Source organism: Geotrypetes seraphini, chromosome 4, assembly GCF_902459505.1.
Source record: "Geotrypetes seraphini chromosome 4, aGeoSer1.1, whole genome shotgun sequence".
NCBI classification, from domain to species: domain Eukaryota; kingdom Metazoa; phylum Chordata; class Amphibia; order Gymnophiona; family Dermophiidae; genus Geotrypetes; species Geotrypetes seraphini.
In genome coordinates, this window is record NC_047087.1 from 38,628,812 (window position 1) to 38,654,361 (window position 25,550).

Sequence of the window (25,550 nt, forward strand, 5' to 3'; positions counted from 1 at the left end):
GCCGCGAGACCCCCAGGACATATCACCCCAGGTAGTGAGGGATCTGCATACCAAGTTTCGGTCAAATCGGTCAAGCCGTTTTTGAATTACTGTGAGAATGGCAGCTCTTTACATTTTTTCCATTGACATGAATGGGTGAAATCAGATTTTCTGTTTGTAGCTCCACCCACGTGTGCAGGTGGGCAGCGAGACCCCCAGAACATATCACCCCAGGTAGTGATGGATCTGCATATCAAGTTTCGTTCAAATCGGTCCCACAGCTTTTTACATTTTTCCCATTGACTTGAATGGGTGAAATCAGATTTTCTGTTTGTAGCTCCGCTCACGTGTGCAGGTGGGCCGCGAGACCCCCAGAACATATCACCCCAGGTAGTGAGGATCTGCATACCAAGTTTCGTTCAAATCGGTCCCACAGCTTTTTACATTTTTTCCAATTGACTTGAATGGGTGAAATCTGATTTTCTGTTTGTAGCTCCGCCCACGTGTGCAGGAGTGCCGCGAGACCCCCAGAACATATCACCCCAGTTAGTGAGGGATCTTCATACCAAGTTTCGTTCAAATCGGTCAAGCCGTTTGCGAATTACTGTGAGAATGGCAGCTTTTTACATTTTTTCCATTGACATGAATGGGTGAAATCTGATTTTCTGTTTGTAGCTCCGCCCACATGTGCAGGTGGGCCGCTAGACCCCAAGAACATATCATCCCAGGTAGTGAGGGATCTGCATACCAAGTTTCGTTCAAATCGGTCAAGCCATTTGTGAATTACTGTGAGAATGGCAGCTTTTTACATTTTTTCCATTGACATGAATGGGTGAAATCCGATTTTCTGTTTGTAGCTCCGCCCACGTGTGCAGGGGGGTCGCGAGACCCCAAGAACATATCACCCCGGGTAGTGAGGGATCTGCATACCAAGTTTCGTTCAAATTGGTCAAGACGTTTTTGAATTACTGTGAGAATGGCAGCTTTTTACATTTTTTCCATTGACATGAATGGGTGAAATGTGATTTTCTGTTTGTAGCTCCGCCCACATGTGCAGGAGGGCCGCGAGACCCCCAGAACATATCACCCCAGGTAGTGAGGGATCTGTATACCAAGTTTCGTTCAAATGGGTCAAGCCGTTTGTGAATTACTGTGAGAATGGCAGCTTTTTACATTTTTTCCATTGACATGAATGGGTGAAATCTGATGTTCTGTTTGTAGCTCCGCCCACGTGTGCAGGTGGGCCGCGAGACCCCCAGAACATATCACCCCAGGTAGTGAGGGATCAGCATACCAAGTTTAGTTCAAATCGGTCCCACAGCTTTTTACATTTTTCCCATTGACTTGAATGGGTGAAATCTTAAGTTATGTTTGTAGCTCCGCCCACGTGTGCAGTTGGGCCGCGAGACCCCCAGAACATATCATCCCGGGTAGTGAGGGATCCGCATACCAAGTTTCGTTCAAATCGGGCAAGCCAGTTTTGCAGAGGCAGTTTTTACATTTTTTCCATTGACATGAATGGGTGAAATCTGATTTTCTGTTTGTAGCTCCGCCCAGGTGTGCAGGTTGGCCGCGATACCCCCAGAACATATCACCCCAGGTAGTGAGGGATCTGCATACCAAGTTTTGTTCAAATCGGGCAAGCCGTTTTTGCGTTGGCAGCTGTTTTACATTTTTTCCATTGACATGAATGGGTGTAATCTGATTTTATGTTTGTAGCTCCGCCCACATGTGCAGGTGGGCCGTGAGAACCCCAGAACATATCAACCCAGGTAGTGAGGGATCGGCATACCAAGTTTCGTTCAAATCGGGCAAGCCGTTTTTGCGTTGGCAGCTCTTTACATTTTTTCCATTGACATGAATGGGTGAAATACGATTATCTGTTTGTAGCTCCGTCCACGTGTGCAGGTGGGCCGCGAGACCCCCAGAACATATCATCCCGGGTAGTGAGGGATCTGCATACCAAGTTTCGTTCAAATCGGTCAAGCCGTTTTTGCGTGATCGCGGCACATACATACATACATCCGATTTTATATATATAGATGGTATAACGCTCAGTCAATATGTAATCAAGCTGCTATTTTTTATGATTTTCTGGAGGATTTGGGTCCTGTAGCTTGTTGAATTACTGAACCGTGATTAACTGAAATAGATTTTGTGATCCAACAGTAGATTTGTGTATTGTTACATTGGTCCTGTGCACAGGGCTGGCCCAACTATTAGATAAGACTAGGTGATCACCTAGACAGGTGCAAAATGTCAAGGTTAACAGGATGAGGCATTACTGTACTTCATGTATCCTACAGATATAATAAAATAATGCCTTTCTTTACCCATATGTGGTCGACATGATGAGAAGAAAGTGTGTCCAGCACTTCAGAAGGACAACCTTTAAATCTTAAATCCAAATACAATTCAAGCTCCTCTTACTGAGCTACAAATGCATTCACTCAGCTGCCCCTTACTATCCCCTCCCATGAGCTCAGCTCAGCTGGTAAATCCCTCCTATCTGAGCCCTTCTCTTCCTCTACCAACTCCAGACTCCGTCCCTTTTACCTTGCAGTGCCGTATGCTTGGAACAAGCTGCCCAAATCCCTACAGCGGGCTCTGTCTCTGGCAGTGTTCAAGGCCCGTTTAAAAGCCCACCTCTTTGAATGTGCTTTCAACGCCTAACTTCTCTCACCTTCAGGGGAGGACAGACCTTCGGGGGGCCATGGTGTAGAAGTACACAGAGGGAGGGAGGGAAGGGGGGGTTCAAAGAGACATGCATTTGACAGACTTTGAGGGGGAAGAAATAATGGGTCTAAAAATAGAGGAGAGGGAGAGAGATGATGGACAATGGGATTTAGGGAGTGAAGGAACAGAAAGGGAGAGAAGTTAGACACAAGGGATGGTGTGGAGGGGGGATAAAGATGCTGGATAAGAGTGTTGTTGGGAAAAGAAAGGGAGAGATGGTGAACCCTGGGGTGGTGGGGAAGGAGGGAGAGATGCTGAATGAAAGGGTAGTTAAGAAAAGGTGGATCTGTGGAGGGAGACGTAAAAAAGGAAAGATGCCAGACCTCCTGGGGAGGGAAGGGAAATGGAAGGGGAGGACAGAGATGGCAGATGGATGGTTAGAACGGAGAAAGAAGAAAGAAGGAGACCCTGGTAAGCAAGTTATCATAAAACAGCCAGAGCCTGGGACCAACAAGATTTGAATAATGATCAGACAACAAAAGGTAGAAAAACTAATTTTATTTTCCATTTTCTGATTACAATATGCCAGTTTTGAAACGTGTATCCTGCCAGAGCTGGTGTTAGACCGCAAACGTGAGCTAGGATTTAACAGAGAGAGGAAAAGTCTTTTTTGTTTGTTTATTTTGTTTACACCACAGTGCCTGTGTGGTTAGAAGGCAAAGGGGGTGAAGAGACTATAAAATAAACCCACCAGGATGTTTGAAAAAAACACCCAATAGGGCAGGAAAATCGAATCGAATCAAATCGAATTGAAATTTTTTTTCCTGAATCGGGCAGCACTACTGCAGGAAAAGAAAGGGAGTAGTTTTCTCAAAGTAGGGAAGACAGACCCAGAAGGAACTGGAGAGCCAGCCTCAGAGTACACACCTGCTCTCGACTCAGCAAGACAGAGCAGGTTGCAAGCCACAGATTACCAGCCCAGAGAATCAGGAAGCCACAGTCTACCTCCTAGCTACCTGCCCAGGCAGAGATTGGTGAGATAGAAGCCACAGAGAACAGTGAGTCTGTGTTTGGGCAAGACACTGAGATGGCTGATGAGGACCTTGCTTATAATATGGAGATAGAGGAAACAGTTGCCCATTATAGAAGGAATGGAAATAAGCTAATCTTTTCCTGTTAAAGAGAGCTGGGATAAAATTTGGACTGTGTACTAGATTAAGAGAAGGCTGAAATTTTTTATTTTAAGAAAACTTTACAGTTAAGACAAGTTTTTTTCTTTTTTGAGCTGGTTGACTTGGAACTGACAATTATTTTTGTTTTGAAGGCTGCAGGTGATACAAACCTGAAGAAGCCTGTTTGAAAGTTTGTTTTGATTTTTGATCAATAAAGTATACCAGGAAATTGGGTCTCTGTCATTGAACCTGTTTTTTTTTAATTATTCCAATACCAAGATACCAATAGAACCTCACGTAACCGCTCGGCTGAGGTTCTGTGTGCACTGGGTAAGGCCACTTGTTGAGCCCAGCTTGGCTGTGCCCGGTCACAGTACATAACTTTTAGAACTTTCTGTCATCCCCTTGCACCATCTCTGTACAAATTTTCTTGTGGTGGTATAAGAACTCCAGTTGCCACTGTACTTGAATAATTTGCTGTAATTTAAAATATCCGAAGATACACTGAAGATGGGCAGAATGTGCAATTTTTACTCATGTATCATCAGATCAAGACATTTAGAATTTTTATCTCTTTCCCAGACAAATTTGCACGGTTGGAGAATACCAAGTTGGTCAGGCCTTTTCTGGCATGCAAATCCCCTCTAAGGGTCATGCATGCCAGTAGTACAAGTTGGCACTGGGTTCAAGAGATTTTAAATATTTTTTAGAAGATTTGCATAAATATTTCTTTCATAAAGTCAGATAACACAGTGCCCTGACAGTTTTAATACAGGCAGTCCCCGGGTTAAAAACAAGTTACATTTTTAAAGCTGTTCTTAAGCCAGATTTGTACATAACGCAGAAGTTGTAGACTTAAAGATTCTTGCTGCTTACCTCTGCTCCCACCTAACAAAAAGGCCATCTGCCCCTACCAGTGTTTCCGCTGTTACAGCATGTACAACCACACACTATTCTTAATGTGGCCATACATCATTCCTGAATCTGTGAAGAAGTGTAGGAGTCTATGCCACTGGAAATACTGCTCAGTGAAATCAAATGAAGCCGCAACCACGTCCTTAAGTATGAGTCGTACTTATGTCAGGCGTCTGTAACTCGGGGACTGCCTGTATACCCAACTGCAGTCTGCATTTGCAAATGGTTCAGTTATTCTTGAAGAACTTACTGACTGTGCTGTGCAAAAATAAGCTTTTCTTCAAATTCGACCGTGCACAATCAAATCTACTAACTGTAACCCTGGCTAGAAACATGCCATGGTTAATATCTGCTTTGCCTTCTTCCCCAAAGTAGTATCTCAAGGCAGTTTGACATTTCTTCCATTCCCACTTCTGTTTTGACAGATTGCACTACAGCGTCCTGATGTCATAGAGCAACTAGTAGTATTTATGGCTGGTTTTTTAACTGTAGTTTGTCTCACAGGTGCTCGCTGTGTTTGGTATGGGAGTGAAGGGACCAGCTGAAAGGGACAATACAGAAATAACACATTGCTTATGTGTCCCAGTTTCAAGTCTAGTGAAGCGCCACAAGCAGGTAAGGAAACAGTGGCATTTCAAGTCGCAGGAGTGAGTGCTGGGCGAGAATTTTTTTTTTTCGGAGTGGCTGCACTTTAGTATACCCCAGTAGCTGAAACAAAAACATCAGCATAGACGACACCAGAAAGTATTTCTTCACAGAGAGTGGTTGATCATTGGAACAAGCTTCCAGTGCAGGTGATCGAGGCAGACAGCGTGCCAGACTTTAAAAATAAATGGGATACCCATGTGGGATCCCTACGAGGGTCAAGATAAGGAAATTGGGTCATTAGGGCATAGACAGGGGGTGGGTAAGCAGAGTGGGCAGACTTGATGGGCTGTAGCCCTTTTCTGCCGTCATCTTCTATGTTTCTATGACCATGAATATGCAAACTGCATGTTTTGGAAAATGTGTTATAGAATATAATATCCACAGTTCATCCGTCTTAAAGTGAAGAAAATCACAGGAGAACAAAAATCCCGGACAGAGCCTGAAGTGTTTAATTTCCTTTTCAAGAAATGATTAACTACAAAGATTAATAACAGTATGTAATAATATGTGTGGGGAATAGCTATTATTATTTGCAATGGCAAATAGTTAACCATTTAATCTCTTTTTTTAAAACTGAATAACATACAGGTATTTTTTTTATAACTGAAGTTACTTGACAAAATCCACATATTTACTGCAGTTCGGATTCCAGTGATTAGCTTTTATAGATGCTTTCATGGACTATGCAAGACTATTAGGAGCATTTTCAAAACACAAAAATGTCCAAAAATCGGCACTTGGATGTTTTTCTCAGCAAAACATCCAAGTGCTGATAATCGAAGCAAAGAAAGACATTTCGCAGGATGGTCGCTCTCCAAAATGTAAAACTCAGAAAGGGGTGTGTTTTGGGAGCGATTTGGACAGGCTTTGGGCCGGGTTAGACTTGGAGGTTTTGCGGCGATAATCAAATCTTTTACAGGATATCCTAGATTGAACTTAGACGTTCCGAGCTAGACCAGTTTTAGAAACATCTACGTACCAAAACAGGCACCCAAACTGACCAGATGACTAAAACTCCCTTCTAATTTATGGGGATCCCTCCAAAACTCCTCCACAACCTACTATACGTACCTGTCTCCTATACCAATAGCTCTTATGGCAGCAGGTGGCACTTATATGGCAGTTTAGTAGGATTTTGATAGGTTTTGGTAGACTCACACTTTCCACCAATAATATAATAAACAGAGTGTCTTATGGGCCTGGGTCCTCCTCTCTATGTCTCATTACCCCATCCACCGGGCTACTTGTGTGATGCTCTATTAACCTTTTCAGATGCAGCTTTTCTACAGACAGGTATGTACTGTTTTATTCATATTTTTTGGGAGGGAGGGTGTGTCCACCAGAACCTTACTATACTATATTGCTATATAAGTGCCACCTACAGCCATAAGGGCTATTGGGGTGGGAGAAAGGTGGGTATAATAGGTTTGGGGGGAGTTTTGGAGGGATCACCTTGGTGCTGTGGAACATAGGCCAAAAGCTCTGAGCCAGGAAGAGAAACAGGAGAATAAGGAGTTGAGCAGTCCACGAGGCTAGGCAAGGCAGTGAGATGGAGATGGTAGAAGAGGGTGAACAGACCCTGCTTCAAGCTGCTGCAAATTTAGAGGAGGTAGAGCAGGGGTGTCAAAGTCCCTCCTCGAGGGCTGTAATCCAGTCGGGTTTTCAGGTTTTTCCCAATGAATATGCATGAGATCTATTAGCATACAATGAAAGCAGTGCATGCAAATAGATCTCATGCATATTCATTGGGGAAATTCTGAAAACCTGACTGGATTGCGGTCCTCAAGGAGGGACTTTGACACCCCTAAGGTAGAGGAAATGAATATCTCAGAAGTGCCTGTGGAATTACCAGAGCCAGCAGACAACATGGAGGTGGGTTCATAGTACTTTGAAAGAGTGAACCTGTTTCCCCTTGCTTGAAAGGTTGTTTTTTTGTTTGGTGTTTGTTTTTTCTTTTTTTTTTTTTTTGGGGGGGGGGGGGGAATTCTGAAAGAAAGAATATTTCAAGATAGTGAGCTAAGTGTTAATGCTCACTGAGAGCTTGGGCCCTGAACTGTGGCTTGGAACAGCCAAGATCATTCTGTGAAGAGAAAATTACCTGTTTGTTTGGACATTGGCATTGTTTTCTTTTTGCCTTTTTTCTTTTTCCTGGTTACTGGAATTGTTGTAAAGCAATGCTGAACACAAAAAGGAAAACTGATTACCAGCTAAGGGTGATCTATGAATGTTTTAGAAACCAGTTTGGAGGATTACAACTAAGAGTGGCAAAGTTTTGTTTTTTGAATGAAATTATGTGGGGTGTTTTTTATTTTTCTTCTTACCTGCTGGACTGAACTTTGTAAAACTGCCACACTTTGGATGAAACTGGATTTTGTTTTTTTTTTTTTTAGTTCAAAAATGTTTTATTAAGTTTTATAAAACCACAACAATCAAAACAAAACATATGGTGCAGACCGTACATTACAGAAAATAGCACCACAATACAATCAGTACAATAATAAAAGAAATACTATCCCCCTCTTCTACAAAGCCGTGCGGCAACAGCCCCGAAGCCCTTTAAATCTCTATGGGCTTTGGGGCCGTTACCGCACGGCAGCTGATAGCATGACTTTGTAGAAGAGGGGGGTATATGACATGGTCAGTAAAAAGAAAAAAAATAAAGAGTATTGTCTGGATGTCACTCATTAACATATGACTCAGTACAAGAATAAAACACAGCACAGGGAAAGCACAGCGGTATAAAAGTATGATATTGACAATGAAAGTAATTTCCAATCAACTCATTTGTATAAACCAAGGAATCAACCCGAGAAATGATGAGGCGGAGTGGAGTATTCCAAAAGCGGAGCTTTTTCACTGACCACAACTGTTCTGAAGTGATGCGTTCATATTTGGCTACCAAACAAACCATGTTCCACCAGGCATTGTATTCAGCTGTTGCCAAATTCTTCCAGTCGGATAGAATAATTTTAATTGCAATGAGGATCAATATATGTAATAAATTATTATTCTCTTCAATGAGAGGTATCCTGGCCTCAACACCCCCAGTAATAAGGACTGCATAAGACAGAGGACAGTTTATCTGTAGAAGGGCACAGATGTCCATCCATACTTACTCCCAGTAATCATGAATATGACATTCAAAGATCATATGACGCAACGTGCTTGTTGAGTGTTTACAGAACCAGCAACTAGCGTCCGCTTTCGGGTTTAGCTTTGCCAATCGACTAAGTCCAATAGGATCTATGCAATAAGAAAAATGAAATCTGTAGAAAAGATGCCGATTTACAAATTTGAGATGTAAGAGACTATAATACTTTCCAGGTATCTTCAGAAATGTCAAGCTGCAGCTCTTCATTCCATTGAGACTCAATAGCATGTGGTCTCTGATCCCTTTCCAGCCGAAAAACCTTATACCCCTGGGATGCCTCCTTTTTCTTGAATGATACTATGGCACAGAGAGTCATAAGGTCTGGAGTTTTGTCCAGTATAGTTGTGGAACGTAAGAACGCTTCCACAGCATGTCTGAGTTGCAACCACTGATAATGGCAACGTGACGGCAAACCAAAGCGATCGCAAAGTGATTCAAATGTAGCCCAACCATCCTTGTCAAGCAAATGATTCATTTGCCAAATGCCAGCTTGTTTGCAATAATTTCCAGTCAATCACATTGTTATGGATCTTAATAGAGTCATTCCTCCAGATCGGCAAGTGGCGTGTTTATAGCCATGGAGTATCCAACAAATTCTCGAGCTCTTTAATTACCTTTCTCATTGATGATTGCATTAGGTCGTTACCGTTGACATTTTTAGAGGGTGCCATAAAGGGCAAACACTGCAGAGAGGACAGGCAGTTGCATTCCATTTCGAATTTGAGCCAGATACAATCAGTGCTCTGGGATCCGTCACACAATAACCATCGAACACCTTGGATGATGATAAATGCACAGTGATAATCATAGAAGTCAGAAAAATTAACTCTCCCTTTCTCTTTGGCACATTTCAATTTCTTAAGTGTAAGCCTAAGGGTGCTATTATTCCATAGAAAGTGCATTAGGGCAGTGTCAATTTTCTTGTATAGTGAAGGGGGAAACATGCGATGGCAGTATGCTTAAGGTGTAGATGATTCTAGGTGCAATAACCATTTTAATAGATTCCAATTGGCCCCACCAGGAGAGCTATAATGGAGACCATTTAGAAACTTGATCATTGATGATTTGCAATATGTGAGAGGAACAATACTCCACTGTTGATTCAATAGTGTTACCAAAATTTATACCTAAATATTTTAATTTGTCTGCAGCCCATTGAAAGTCATGGGCACTGACATCCGATCTATAAGTAAATTTATTCAGGGACATCAATTCTGTCTTGGTTGCATTAAGCATGTAGCCAGATAGTCTTGAATATGCTGAAATCACGGCCATCAGCTCCGGTATAGAATCTGGGGACGTATAGATAAGCACTTTGTTGGCATAGGCTGAAAACTTGACTTCAGAGCTCCCACATTGAACACCTTTGATGTTAGAGTTATTACGAATTGCAATAAGGAGTGGTTCTAGTGGAAGGTTGAACAGGAGTGGAGACAGAGGACACCCCTGCCTCGTTCCTCTGGTGGGATGAAAAGACGGGGACGTGATACCATTTATTCTAATATTAGTAGAAGGGGCAGTATAGAATATTTTAATCATATTAATAGAGGCAGTATCAAACCAAAACCAAGATAACGAAGCAAAGATGTAATTCCAATGTCGAATGCTTTTTCGGCATCCAATGCTAAAGCCAAAAGTGGAGAAGCAGTGTGGTTACCATTGTCACAGTCCTTACTCCTGGATAGCGCAGTGGGCCCTGTGACTAACGAATACTGAGCTGCCGTGGTCCCCACTGACTTAGGGAGCCCTTCAGGTTTAAAGTCTGTTGTCTGTTGCCCGCAATAGGGCTGCAGGTGAGTATTCCCTTTCCTTCTGAGAGAATAAGGATTCAGACAACAAAGCAGGTTTCTAGCTTTTATTCTGGCCAAAAGCCAGATTGTGGTTAAAGATCACCACTATCTTGCAATGCAAAAATACTTCAAAATAATTTCCAGAAAAAACGGAAAAGCACAAAAGAACAATAGCCAATAAACACAGGCTCTCAGTAAAAGTCAGAATAATAGAAAGTTCATTTGCTGGTTTAAGTTATAGTCCTCTTCACCAGGACAGCCTTGTGTACAGGTTAATTAAGTAACTTGTAAGTCCCACAGAAAAGGTTTCAAAATGGAGTTCTTCCCACAAGCAGCATAAGTAATTGTCACAAACAGTTTTGCATTCAACATGCCCTGAAGTCTCCCATAGACCTCAGAGCAGGATTACTATCCCCAGAGCTCAGAGCACTTCAGTAAGAACTGTGCAGTTCTAAACAAGCAGCCTTTCTTCAGCTGTTGCCAAGCCAACCATTTCTCAGCTGGTTCAGCTCAGAACGTAATGCAGTGCAATCATAGGAAAAATATACTTCAGGGCTTTTCTCTTATGCAGTTTAAACAGCCTCCAAGTTCCATTACTGGTTTTAATTGAACATAAGAATTGTCACTGTTGGGTTAGACCAATGGTCTATCATGCCCATTAGTCAGCTCACGCGGCGGCCCTTGGTCAAAGACCAGCACCCTAACTGAGACTAGCCCTACCTGCGTACATTCTGGTTCAGCAGGAACTTTTCTAACTTTGAAACACTCTCCTAGCAGGCAATTTTCCACAGCAACAATTTTCAAACACAAACTTCAAAACCCACATTAGCACGAACACTGGCAGCTTCAAAATCCTCACAACTCACTTTTACAGCAACTTATGTCCATGGCCTCAGCATAAGTTCCTAGCTCTGTTGCCTGGACTAGAGTATTCACAAACTCCATGGGTTCAAGCTGCTGTTCCACTGGAAAGGAAGGGCTTTCTTCCATATCCCAATCTCCATTGCTGCTGCTGCTGTCTGGCAGGGGTAAGGGCTCAGGTTACTGCTTGCACAGCTGCTGCCCTGCCTGCTTCTCCCCCTGTTCTCTCACTCTCTGCTCTTTATGGAGCTCATAGCCCCACCCCCTCAGCCTTGATAGGGGGATGGGACTGCTCTATCTCCTCAGCTGTGTGTGTTTCTCAGGGACAGTATTTCTCTGTCTCTGCCTTACAGGAGCAGAGTGCAATCTGGGATTTAATCCTTTGACTGGATTGGCAAAAGCTCTAGGCTGAACAAAGTCTTCCTGCATGTCATGTACTGACTCACTCTGGTTGCACTGGTGGTAGTCAGCGATATCAGGTTCTAACTTGCTGATCTGGTTAGCTCTTCTGCATAAGGGCAAGATATTCCTATCCCTTTTCTTAGGGACAAATCGTTTATTAGAGATGATTTGTCACAGCATGTTGAATCACATTTGCAAACATCCTGGAGTTGTCACTGGATAGGCGTTCCATCATAAATCCATTTTGTTCCATTCCAATTAGCTTGGGTAACAGCCACTGTAGTCTGGATGCCAAGACTTTTGCATACACCTTAACATCCATGTTAATAAACGAAAGTGGCCTATAGTTGGGAATGAGTAAGGGATCCTTATCAGGTTTAGGAAGAACAATTATACTGGCTTCTGTAAATGTACCCTTTATCTGCCCAGTCTGGATGAAGTGTGTGAATAGCAGAATAAGTTGAGGTATCAGCAAGTCCTGGAACTCCGTATAAAATTCAGAAGCGAGTCCATCCGTACCTGGAGCCTTTCTTTTTGCTATTTCCTTTAAGACCAGTCGAATATCCTCCGGTGATATGGGCGAGGACAGCAACATATTATCCTTCACAGTAAGACTGGGATGCGGGTTGTCAGCCAAAAAAAATCCACTCTATCCGGGAGAGAGCACTCCGATGTGTATAATTGCTTATAAAATTGTTGTAATGCAATGGATGAAATATAAGGGTGTTAATTGTATTGATATGAAACAAATGCGCATAAAAAGCCATTAGCTACAGGAACAATGATAATATGTTAAAGATAACAACTGCAAGCTTGTATTAAATGCAATAGACCTAATACAGTTCTACTATGTTCAGTGAAATAGCGAGTAAGAACATAAGAACATAAGAACTGCCATCTCCGGATCAGACCTTCGGTCCATCAAATCCGGCGATCCGCACACGCGGAGGCCCTGCCAGGTGTACACCTGGCGTAATTTATAGTCCACCATATCCTTATATGCCTCTCTTAAGGAGATATGCATCTAGTTTGCTCTTGAAGCCTAGGACGGTTGATTCCGCAATAATCTCCTCTGGGAGGGCATTCCAGGTGTCAACCACTCTCTGAGTGAAGCAGAACTTCCTGACATTAGTCCTGAACCTGTCCCCCCCATAGCTTCATTACATGTCCTCTAGTCCGTGTCAAATTGGACAATGTAAATAATCTTCTCTGCTCTATTTTGTCGATTCCTTTCAGTATTTTGAAGGTCTCGATCATATCCCCATGCAGTCTCCTTTTCTCAAGGGAGAACAATCCTAGTGTTATAAGTCTGTCCTCGTATTCCAGTTTCTCCATACCCTTCACCAGTTTTGTTGCTCGTCTCTGCACCCTCTCCAGCAGTTTTATATCCTTCTTTAGGTAAGGAGACCAATGTTGGACGCAGTATTCCAAGTGTGGTCTGACCATTGCCCTATAAAGCGGCATTATAACTTTCTCCGATCTACTCGAGATTCCTTTCTTTATCATGCCCAACATTCTATTTGCCTTCTTTGCCGCTGCCGCGCATTGTGCCGACGGCTTCAGGGTCCTATCTATCAGTACACCCAGGTCCTTTTCTTGTTCACTCTTCCCCAGAGTTGCACCTGACATTGTATACTCGTATTCCTTATTCTTATTGCCTAAATGCATTACCTTGCATTTCTCCACATTGAACTTCATCTGCCATTTCTCCGCCCATGTTTCTAACCGACACAAGTCACTCTGGAGTTTCTCTCTATCCTCCTGCGATCTGATCGCCCGGCATAGTTTTGTATCATCTGCAAACTTGATGATCTCACTGGATGTTCCTTCCTCCAGGTCATTGATATAAATATTAAAAAGGATCGGCCCAAGTACCGAGCCCTGGGGTACACCACTAGTCACTTTCTCCCAGTCGGAGAACTTCCCATTTATGCCCACTCTCTGCTTTCGGTTTTCCAGCCATTTGCCTATCCATCTTTGTATATCCCCCTCTATGCCATGGCTTTGCAGTTTCCTGAGAAGTCTTTCGTGTGGAACTTTGTCGAACGCTTTCTGGAAGTCCAAGTATATTATGTCCACCGGCTTCCCACTATCAATTTGCTCGTTCACGGTCTCAAAAAATTGGAGTAAATTCGTCAAACATGATTTCCCTTTCCTGAATCCATGTTGACTGGGTTTCATCAAGTCGTGTGCGTCCAAGTGCCGGACTATGCTATCCTTGATCAGTGCTTCAACCATCTTGCCGGGGACAGACGTAAGACTCACAGGTCTATAGTTGCCCGGTTCCCCTCTCGATCCTTTTTTGAAAATTGGGGTGACGTTCGCTATCCTCCAGTCGTCCGGTATCTGTCCAGTTCTGATTGTCAGGTTTGCAAGTTTTTGCAATAACTCTCCGATTTCAACCTTCAATTCCTTTAAGACTCTCGGGTGAATTCCATCCGGTCCAGGGGATTTGTCACTTTTAAGTTTGTCGATCTGATAGTATATCTGGTCTAAGTCCACTTCAACTGTGGTGAGGCTGTCTTCTATTTCTCCTGCAAACACTTTCTCCGCTTCAGGTATTGTTGAGGTGTCCTCCTTCGTAAAGACGGACGCAAAGAAGGAATTTAGTTTGTCTGCGATTTGTTTATCTTCCTTGATGTACCCTTTTCTTCCCTGGTCGTCCAGGGGTCCCACTGCCTCTTTTGCAGGTTTTTTCCCTTTCACGTATCTAAAGAAGGGCTTGAAGTTTTTGGCCTCCTGGGCTATTTTTTCCTCATATTCCTGTTTTGCATCCCTCACCGCCTTGTGACATTTCTTCTGATCATCTTTATGTTTGTTCCAGGCTTCGGTTGTCTTTATGCATTTCCATTTTTTGAAAGAGTCCTTCTTTTCTTTTATGGCTTCCTTTATGGTAAGCCATGCCGGTTCTCTTTTGCTCTTTGTTCTCCGATCTTTGGAAATCCTCGGAATGTAGAGATCTTGTGCTTCTGTGATAGTATTTTTCAGTAGGGACCATGCCTGATCTACCGTTTCGAGTTTGTCCACCATCTTCTCGAGTCGTTTTTCTACCATGGCTCTCATGCGATCGTATTTACCCTTTTTAAAGTTCAAGGTGGTGGTTAAGGTTTTGGCATGTTTCCCTTTCCCGATGTCAAGTTTAAAGTTGATTACATTGTGATCACTCGTTCCCAGTGGAACCATGACTTCCACTTCTGTTATCGGTCCCGTGAGGCCATTTAGGACCAAGTCCAAGGTGGCGTTGCCTCTTGTCGGCTCTTTTACCATTTGTTCCAGGAAGCAATCCCCTAGCACCTCCAGGAACTTGGCCTCCTTGCCGCAGTTGGAGGTTGCTAGTTTCCAGTCTATCCCTGGGAAATTGAAGTCTCCCAATATAATTATATTGCCTGTCTTGCATTCTTGTTTGATTTCCTCCATCATTTCTGAGTCAGTTTCCTCCGCCTGTCCTGGGGGACGATAGTAAAGGCCAATTTTCGTATCTGCGCCATATTGACCAGGAATTTTGATCCAGAGTGACTCAAGCTTCTCTTTCATTTCTGTTGTAACTATTTCAACAGAATCTATTCCCTCCTTAACATATAGAGCAATACCTCCACCTTTCTGCCCTACTCGATCTCTTCTATACAGTTTGTATCCCTGTAGTACTATGTCCCATTTGTTTTCTTCATTCCACCATGTTTCTGTTATGCCAATGATATCCAATATGTCATGTCTTGCTATTGTCTCTAGTTCCCCCATTTTGTTACCTAGACTTCTAGCATTCGTATACATACATCTAAGTTCCCTTCGTGTTACCTTTTTGGACCTTCTACTCTTGGCCGTCCCTGTAGTTTCAATTACGATATCCTTTACTGCTCCTGTGTTATCACCTTTGTTTGCTGTGTGGTCGTCCCCTCCTGTGTCTGAGTTGTCCCTTCCTGCTTTTTCTCCCTTGTTGGCTGTGAGGTCGTCTTCTCTTGTGTAGGAGTAGTTTTCCTTGGCTTCTTCGTTGGGGCATCCTGCTATCCGTGCCATCGACCGGTGGTCGACTGTCGGCTTTCCCCTATCTTTCAGTTTAAAGCCTTCTCGATTGCCTTCTTCATGTTGCCTGCCAAAACTCTTGCTCCTTCCTTGTTGAGGTGTAGTCCGTCCCTTCTGTAGTACTTGCTTTTTCCCCAGAACGCCGTCCAGTTGCGCACGAAGTCGAAGCCTTCTTCTTCGCACCATCGTCTCATCCAGGCGTTGATTACTTGCAATTCCCCTTGTCTCTTTCCATCCGCTCTTGGTACTGGGAGGATCTCAGAGAAGGCCACCTTCACCTCCCTGATCTTCAGTTGTCTTCCGAGTGAGCGGAGCTGGCCCTTCAGCTCTTCCCTGTCATACTTCCGCCCGCTCACATCATTTGTTCCCACGTGGATAAGCACAGCGGTGTCCTCTCCCCCTGCGCCATCTATGATCCTGGAGATCCTGTTGGTCACATCCTTCACTCTTGCTCCAGGCAGACAGGTGACGACTCTGTCCTTTCTTCCTCCTGCGGTGTGGCTGTCCACATGTCGTATAATGGAGTCGCCTACGATGATCCCCATCTTCTTTATTCGGGAGTTCCTTGGGGGGCGTAGGTCCACGTCCTTGGAGTAGGGCCAGTCTTCTTCCTCCAATGATGCTCTTGAAATTGTTTCCTGTTCTTTGGATGGGGCGATGTCTTCCTGTGTTCTCACTATTCCTCCTGATGTGCGGTTGTCTCCTACCTCGTCTTCGGTTTCTTCTATGTTTGCATGGGTGTCTTCTCTCCTCACATCGGTTTCCTGAGTACAGTTTTCCAGCCCTGAGATCTCTACGTGGTGCTGATGAGCTTCCTCTATGAACATTTCTAGTTCCTTGACCTCTTCGTTTGGGCTGTACTCCACTAGAATCTTCTCCTGTGCTCGGATTCTGTCTTCGAGTTCCATCACTGTTCCTTCCAATAGTCTTACCTGACATTTCAAGCTATCCATCTCCATGCATCGATTGCAAATGTATGCCTGGATCCCCGAAGGGAGGTAGTCATACATATTGCAGCCGATACAGAAGACCGGAAAGCTCACCTTCTGACTTCCTTGGGCTTCCATTTCTTGCTTCCCTTGTGTGTGCTTGTGTCCCTTGCCTGCTGCTTCCTTATGTTGCTTGCCTTGCTGTCTCTTTTGTGTGTGCTGTCTCCGCTCTACCTCACCTTGATTGTATGTGTGGGTTTGTTCCCTTGGCGTCTGTCTCTTCCTTACCTTTTGTGTTTGTCGCTTCCTTACCGTTCAGTCCTCCTCGGTGTTCTTGATAGTAGATACTCGTCCCTTGCAAGGCCCTTCGCAAAGGCGCTCTCGCTAAGGCGAGCGCCTTTACCGCTCGCCTTCGCCGCGCGCCGAACGGCTGGGCGCCGTTGGCTCCGCCCCTTTTAAGGGGGAGTTTGGGCTCTGACCTCGCCGACGCGGTGGGGGTGGGCGGAGCTAACTCTCGCCGCTACCCCTAGCTCTGTCTCCTTCCTGCTCTTGCCTTCTGCCTCCTGCCTCGCTCTGCAAGTCTCCCCTCCTCCTTCTGCCTGCTCCACCGGTTTCAGCTGCTGCTGCTGGTGCTCTCCGATCAGCGAGTACAGAAGGAAAAAGTGGCATCAATCAGTTGTTGTCTGTCCATAACCTAAAGCACCAACAGGCAAGGAGAGAAACACCCAGGCATATACGTAATGCAGTGAATATATTTGTACAGCTTGATGCTAGCAAGAAAGACATACGATAGTAATGTATGAATCGAGCAGAAAGAACATGCCACAGCTGCTTGCAATGACCGTGGAACCTGCAGGAGACCGAGGATCCCCAGAGAAGCTGTACAGCTATTAGATTCAATTTACCTCTCTCAGCATGATCTGAATAAGGATATCGAATACTAACTAAACTAGTAATTATCAGTATAGCATGCAATCTTGAAAGATATATATGTTACCTGTACAGATATTAGTGTAATGTATGTAATACCTATTGTTTTGATCATTTGTATGATGACACTGTTTTAGATTAAAGATTTAAAAAAAGTATAGCATGCAACAGTAGTAAAGTTAGGAATTGATTACAATGGAAGTGTATCGCAGAACAGCCAATTTGATTACTATAATCGCCTAACAGTAAAATATCAGAATGAAGTAGAACGTAAACACTTCCCACTTCATGCCCTTTCATATTTAGGACTCGCTAACTTCTCTGTATGTATGCTTGACTTCACCTAGAATGAATGAAGCTTGATCTGCATTATAGTTGGGCTAGTCTCCTTCACTGCTCACTTATGAGTGTTTACCTTTGCGGAATAATACTGAGCTGGGATGCGAAGGTATAACGCTCTGTGAAATCCAAGTTTCAGGTTGGCTGACTAACAAGGTGAATGTATTCCTCATGTAAACAGCCATTACTGTCTTACTGATGACTATCTCCTAGTTAGCACCACAACACATTCCAAAGCTCAATTGAGCTAGCCTGCCTTACAAGCTCACACATACTATTTGTGATTCACTACCATTCAATTTCCTTTCTGGCTTGACTGCATAGGATGACGTTTGCATTTCAATGTATTGGGAGCAGACAAAAATGAAAGGCAAATGAGTCGGTTCATAGTCAGATGCACGCAAGACATAAGCGCGTGGACAAATGGGAGCAGACAAGTTAGCGTAGAAGAATATACTCCCTCCCCTCTTCCCCCTTTTCTTCCATCTCCTAGAAAAAATACAAAAAAAAGAAAAAAAAATTCCCACCCCTCTTCCCTTCTCCTTCTACCCTCCCTCCCCTCTTCCCCCTTGCCCCTCCTAGATCTGCACTTTTCTACAGCGCCCTATTACTTGCTACACTCGTTTATCTTGCAATTCAGTAGCGCGCATCTTACAAGCACCCCAAGGGAGTCCAAATTATACAGGTGCACTAACGTCAAAAGTTTGATCTGCGCATACACGCTTATCGTTCCATTATTATATATAAATAAGCGTGTGTTCAGCGTTCCATTATTATATATAAATAAGCATGTGTTCAGCGTTCCATTATTATATATAAATAAGCATGTGTTCAGCGTTCCATTATTATATATAAATAAGTGTGTGTTCAGGGTTTCATTAGCACTTTTCTACAGCAGCCTATCATTGCTACACTCGTTTATCTTGTAATTCACTAGCACACATCTTATATAGCTTAAACCGTTAGCATAGAAACCACAAGGGAGTCGAAATTATGAAGGTGCACTAACGTCAAAACTTTGAGCGAAACTTGAGCTACACAGCGTTTTCTTATACCCTCACTTATCTAGCAATTCTGTTGCGTGCATCTTATATAGCTTTCAACGTTTAAAAAGTTAGCAAATGAAAATATAAACATACCTTGCAAATGAAGAAATTTGGAAATGAAATTTGGAAGTAGTGTCGCTCTCACCAAAGGTGAGTGAAATCTGAGCAAGAGAAATATCTGTTAGAGAGCAAGTTCTAGACCAGACCTATAATGGACACAGTCAGGCAGCGAAAGAAAGGTGGAGTGTTCTGAGCAAGTATAAAAGGAGAAAACGTAACCAATCACAACGATGCTAGCGAAAGGAGGGCGGGCTGTTCTGAGCACATATAAAACGAGAAAACATAACCATAGTAATGTGAACGTGTGTGTGATTGTCACTGCACTGATTTGTCCTTCCGTTCATTTGTCTTGCGCGTAATTGTCTTCGCACTCAATTGTTGTTGCGCTCAATTGTATTGCACGCAATTATCATTGCGATGAATTGTCTTGCACGCAATTATCATTGCGCTCAATTGTCATTGTACTCAAATGTCTTGTGCTCACTTGTCTTCGCGCATTTGTCCGCATGCTTTTGTCTTGTGCACATTTGACTTGCCACCAATGAGTCGCCAAGTAGCTTATCACAGGCTGCCATTTCTGGACAGGTTAAGTAATCAACAAATTGCCTATAAACAAAACAATGAGCCAGCAAACAGAATAGCTAAGAGAGTCACAACAGTAGCAGGGTGAAGTCTAAGCACTCGTCTACCCCGACTCCACAATAGATTCACACAAGCATTGGCACATGCAAACATCTTCCAGCTCAATTAGTTAATGTAATGCCAGCAAACAGCAGGAGTCAAGATAGTGTCCACCCTACCTTTTGTTTTTTCCATTTTTGTTCTTTCCTTTCAAAAATATTGTAGTTTCCTCCCTCCTTTTTGTGACAGTATATTTGTCTGTTTTAAAGTTTTTATTTGTCTGTTTTTTTGTTATTATTGTTTTTTAAAACTTTGATGTTATTTTAATATTTTATGTCATTTTGTTATTCTATCTTAATTGTCTTTACCCTATTCAAATGTATTAAGAATGTTAACCGTTTTGAAACTTTGAAAAGGCGGGATAATAATAATAATAATTTATTCTCATATACCGCCAGACCATGAATGGTTCTAGGTGGTTCAAAGCAGATAAGGCTGAACATCCAGCAAATATACAATTCAAAAAGATACATCAATTTCTAGAATGTACACAATACATGTTATATTTAAAAAGCATTAGGAAGCTTGGGTTACAAATATGTCAATTAGTTGTCTTTAATAGTTTTCTAAAAAAAATAATAGGATGAGACTCCTGGCATGATTTTTCCAAACTAGGCGTTCATTTTGACTGCCTGGAAAGAGAGAGTTCTCTCGATAAATCTCTTCAAACTATACAATTTGACAGTAGGATATGTGAATAACTGGACTCTATGTGTGGGCTTATTGGAGTGATTTAAAGAGAAATGGGAAATAAGGTAACCTGGGGACATACCGAAGATTGATTTGAAGCACATACATGCGAATTTGAATAAAACTCTAGCCTCAATGAGTAGCCAGTGTAATTTTTGGTAATAAGGAGTAACATGCTCCCATTTTTTTCAGACTGAAAATTATAAGCACCCAGGTAGATTACATTACAATAATCAAGGATACTCAGTATCAATGACTGAACTAAAACGAAAGGAAGTTGTATCACAATATTTCTTAATGGTTCAGAGTTTCCAAAGAACTGCGAAACATTTCCTGAGTAACAAACATGTGTGTTGTTCTAAGGTAAGATGTCGATCTAAAGTCACTCCCAATATTTTTATGAACTGTTCTATAGGATAGTGAAAACCATTCAGCTGTATCATTGATTCTTTAATCTTATCACTAGAACTTGCAAGAAATTTTTTTTAGTTTTTTCAGGGTTCAGATTCAATTTGAAATCAATCATCCAGAATTCAATCTGTTTCAGATTAGTTGCTATAAAATTTGTTATCTCTACTGTCAGACACGTTAGGGGGATGACTATAGTGATGTCGTCAGAATAAATATAAAACCTACGATTTTAACTTTGCAAGAAGTTTCCCAAAGATGCAAGGTAAATATTAAACAGGGTTAGAGATAAAGGTGAGCCTTGAGGAACCTCGCATATGTTTACCCAACGATAAGAGAGTTTATCGTCCTTGAACACTTGGTACGATCTACTGCCCAGGAAACCTCAGAACCAGTTCAGGACATTTCCCGAAATACCAATAAATTCTAAGCAGTCAGTTAAAATAGTATGGTCTACCAGATCAAAAGCGCTACTTAAATCAAGTTGCAAAATCAAAGCACTTGTACCCTGACTAAATAATGTGTGGAGATAATCTAACAGGGACTGAAAACCTGACTGGTTATCAAGTAATAAATTAAACTTATCTAAATAGGTAGTCAGTTCCAAGTTAACCAGACCATCCAGCAATTTAGTAAACAAAGGAATGCTAGCAATAGGTCTATAATTAGAAGCTAAGTTAATAGATTCCTTGGACCTAACTCCTCCAGAAAAGTCGCATTAGATAGTAAGGAGATAACCCAGTTGAAGAGTTTAACCTTGATAGTGAAAATAGCATCTATCATGACGTTTGGGGGACAGCTGTCCAATCTACATAAAGAGTTTGCATACTTGTTGTAAAATTTACAGAAAGTTTGCCAGTTAGGAGCTGCAAACTTATCCCAGCACATATCTAAACTCTGAAAAACAGGGAAACTCAGATAATTGTTGGTAGAAGCTGCTAGAGTAGTCCTCAATTTATGTACTTTATAACATCGCAGGGGAGGAGACATAGGCATCCTGGGACTGTCTGCCAAGTCTCTTCCCTGAAGAAGCCCTTTCTGGAAACGTCAATCGCTCCTCCTAAACTTACTTGCTCCACTTCATCACTGACGCTGAAACCGTGGATTGAAGACAAAGTTTTATTTTATTTTTCTTTCCAGCTTATGATTTATCTTTAATCTTATCTATTGTTTTGCCTTTTGTCTTTGTTTTGTTCTATTTCTATCATTTAAATTTCTCCAGAATTCTACTGTTCAACGGCTCCCCCTTCTGCTTCTATTCCTTTCTCTCCTCTCTTCTACCTTCCAAAGTATTTAGATCAATGCTGTCTTGTTAAAATGTTTATTTTATTTTTATTTTTCCTCTAACTCTACTTTTCACTTCTCTATTACCCTCCAGGTACTCTAGTTAGATTGTGAGCCTTCGGGACAGTAAGGGAATTTTTCAAGTACCTTTCTTATTTCTAATCTTAATGTATATTTTCTGTAAACCGCTTAGAACCTAACGGATGTATCGGTATATAAGAAATAAATTACATTACATTACATTACTTTGCTTTGTTATTAAAAAAAATCTGCCATAACATCTGCAGAGAGAGTGGATTCTTCCGTGGAACCGGTGAATATCTCCATATCATTCACAGTTTAAAAAGGCTTCTATTATTAATAGATGGGTTACCTATCTTTTGAGTGTAAAAAGCTAGACGTTTCTCTTTAATCAGATTTTATATTCTTTTATTTTTAATTGAAACAATATTTTATTGATGACATCATAGAAAACAGCAAGAACAACAATCAACATAATACAAAACTCATCATCCATTTCCCCCACCCCCCTCCCAGATAAAATGAAACAAAAGGCAACAAACCAAAGCAAACCAAGTTCCTGGCTATAACCAGAAATACCCCAAAGACACCCTCAAAACAAATGAGAAAAAGTGATGTATAACAGGTTCCCGGTCACCTGGGTAGCAGCAGTGAAAACAGGAAGAGAAATGGAAGATAAATTCCAAGACCTTGGATTCCTATGAGTCCTGGAAAAGCCAGAAGGCCACAAAAGGTGTAGTGGACCGGGTAGTACAGTGGTCCAAACAGGAATATAAATAACCCCCCTCCCCCAAAGAGCGAAAAATAATAAAATAAGAAAGCCCCGAAAATGATCAACAAGAAAGGAGAAAAAGAAGAGGTAAGACAAAGAAAAAGGAACTATCTTTCCAGTTTTCTTAATTCCCTTTTCATAACTAGCAAGTCTGTATCAAACCACAACATTTAAATAAACTTGGAACTAAACAACAAGTATTTAAGATATACAGCACAAAAAACATAGTGCCGTGGCCAGCCATAAACCCTTACCCAGTAGTTGCTAAACTTCTACACAATGGTCAGTTTAGCTCGTTAGCGAGATCACACAGTCCCAAATTAGCCGGAGAAATAGGCAATGATGAGAAAATTTTCCTGCAGCTCTATATATGCTGATGAAAACCAACCTAAGCACTGTTTCAGTAGGAGGAGTGATTTCAAATCTGCAAGCTGAGGAGTCAGGTGAAAATAACCGGAACTTTATATGTGAGCACATCCAGAGAACAAGCTGAACTCCAATAATAAAACAAATAAAGTGAAAAGTAAACAGTCAACTCTATGAAGTGGCAACACCCATCCGACGGGTCATTAGACAGAAGGGAAAAGGCAAGCAAATATTTTACATTGGTACAAAAATCATACTATAAAATTTGATCATTAATCAGGTAATATATTAGCAGGTACTTACAAATCTCAGTTCAAAAAAGCACCTACAAAGAATTGTGTCTTCAACATTTTCTTAAAACCCAATCTGGCAGTGCAAAATCGCAGGGCACCTGGCAGAGCATTCCAAAGTTTTGCATCTCCCACCGATAACATGGCAGCACCCTCAAAACAAATGAGAAAAAGTGATGTATAACAGGTTCCCGGTCACCTGGGTAGCAGCAGTGAAAACCGACACAAATGGGTCCCACTCGCTCAACCATAGGAAGAGAAAAGGAAGATAAATTCCAAGACCCTGGATTCTTATGAGCCCTGGAAAAGCCAGCAGGCCGCAAAAGGTGTAGTGGACCAGGTAGTACAGTGGTCCAAACAAGAAGATAAATAACCTCCTCCCCCAAAGAGCGAAAAATAATAAAATAAGAAAGCCCCAAAAATGATCAACAAGAAAGGAGAAAAAGAAGAAAGAAGAGGTAAGACAAAGAAAAAAGGAACTATCTTTCCAGTTTTCTTTATTCCCTTTTCATAACTAGCAAGTCTGTATCAAACCACAACATTTAAATAAACTTGCAACTAAACAAGTGAAGGAGTCTGGGACTGGTTTTCCTAAGTGTTGAACTAAGTTTTCTCTTTAATAAAATGCTGAATTATGTTTAGCTGCAACCTAATTTATCTGATGTTCTAGCCTGCCTGCACTGGATGTGTTAGCTTGGGCATTCTAGCTTCTTATGGCTATCTCAGCATAAATGACATGTAACAGAAAGACTGCAGGGCTTAGATAAGTGACCTGCTAGCAACCTGCTAGTGTGAGCTTAGAACCAATGATTGTTAAGAAAAGTAACACGTGAAAAGTTATTTCTAGAATTCAGTTGTATAGCCAGAAGAATGTATAAATATTTCTGTAACTTCCTGGTTTCGGGACTTCTGAAGCCAGCTTGGGGCTCAGGGTTCCGCATATGCTGAATAAACATCTGTGCTTTCTTCAAGTCTCTAAGTTTTGTGGCTGCCCAAAGTGACCTTTCACAAGCATATAAGATATACAGCACAAAAAACATAGTGCCGTGGCCAGCCACAAACCCTTACCCAGTAATTGCTAAACTTCTACACAATCTGCAGTTTAGCTCGTTAGCGAGATCACACAATCCCAAATTAGCCGGAGATATAGGCAATGATGAGAAAATATTCCTGCAGCTCCATATATGCTGATGAAAACCAACCTAAGCACTCTTTCATTAGGAGGAGTGATTTCAAATCTGCAAGCTGAGGAATCAGGTGAAAATAACCGGAACATTTATATGTGAACACATCCAGAGAACAAGCTGAACTCCAATAATCAACAAATAAAGTGAAAAGTAAACAGTCAACTCTATGAAGTGGCAACACCCACCCGACGGATCATTAGACAGAAGGGAAAAGGCAAGCAAATATTTTACATTGTTACAAAAATCATACTATAAAATTTGATCATTAATCAGGTAATATATTAGCAGGTACTGTACTTACAAATCTCAGTTCAAAAAAGCACCTACAAAGAATTGTGTCTTCAACATTTTCTTAAAACCCAATCTGGCAGTGCAAAATCGCAGGGCACCTGGCAGAGCATTCCAAAGTTTTGCATCTCCCACCGATAACATGGCAGCACCCTCAAAACAAATGAGAAAAAGTGATGTATAACAGGTTCCCGGTCACCTGGGTAGCAGCAGTGAAAACCGACACAAATGGGTCCCACTCGCTCAACCATAGGAAGAGAAAAGGAAGATAAATTCCAAGACCCTGGATTCTTATGAGCCCTGGAAAAGCCAGCAGGCCGCAAAAGGTGTAGTGGACCAGGTAGTACAGTGATCCAAACAAGAAGATAAATAACCCCCTTCCCCAAAGAGCGAAAAATAATAAAATAAGAAAGCCCCAAAAATGATCAACAAGAAAGGAGAAAAAAAAGAAAGAAGAGGTAAGACAAAGAAAAAAGGAACTATCTTTCCAGTTTTCTTTATTCCCTTTTCATAACTAGCAAGTCTGTATCAAACCACAACATTTAAATAAACTTGCAACTAAACAACAAGTGAAGGAGTCTGGGACTGGTTTTCCTAAGTGTTGAACTAAGTTTTCTCTTTAATAAAATGCTGAATTATGTTTAG

At 41.9% G+C, this 25,550-nt stretch overlaps 1 protein-coding gene across 1 annotated transcript in view; it reads right to left on the minus strand.

The window, feature by feature from the left end:
• Positions 1–25,094, minus strand: part of CHST8 (carbohydrate sulfotransferase 8) — a 571,556-nt gene extending 546,462 nt beyond the window's left edge. The window contains exons 1-2 of the mRNA XM_033942547.1: positions 24,919–25,094; positions 23,444–23,583 (exon numbers count right to left, since the gene is read on the minus strand). The gene's annotated coding sequence lies outside the window, so the exon portion shown is untranslated. The remainder of the gene's footprint in view (positions 1–23,443; positions 23,584–24,918) is intronic.
• Positions 25,095–25,550: the final 456 nt, after the last annotated feature.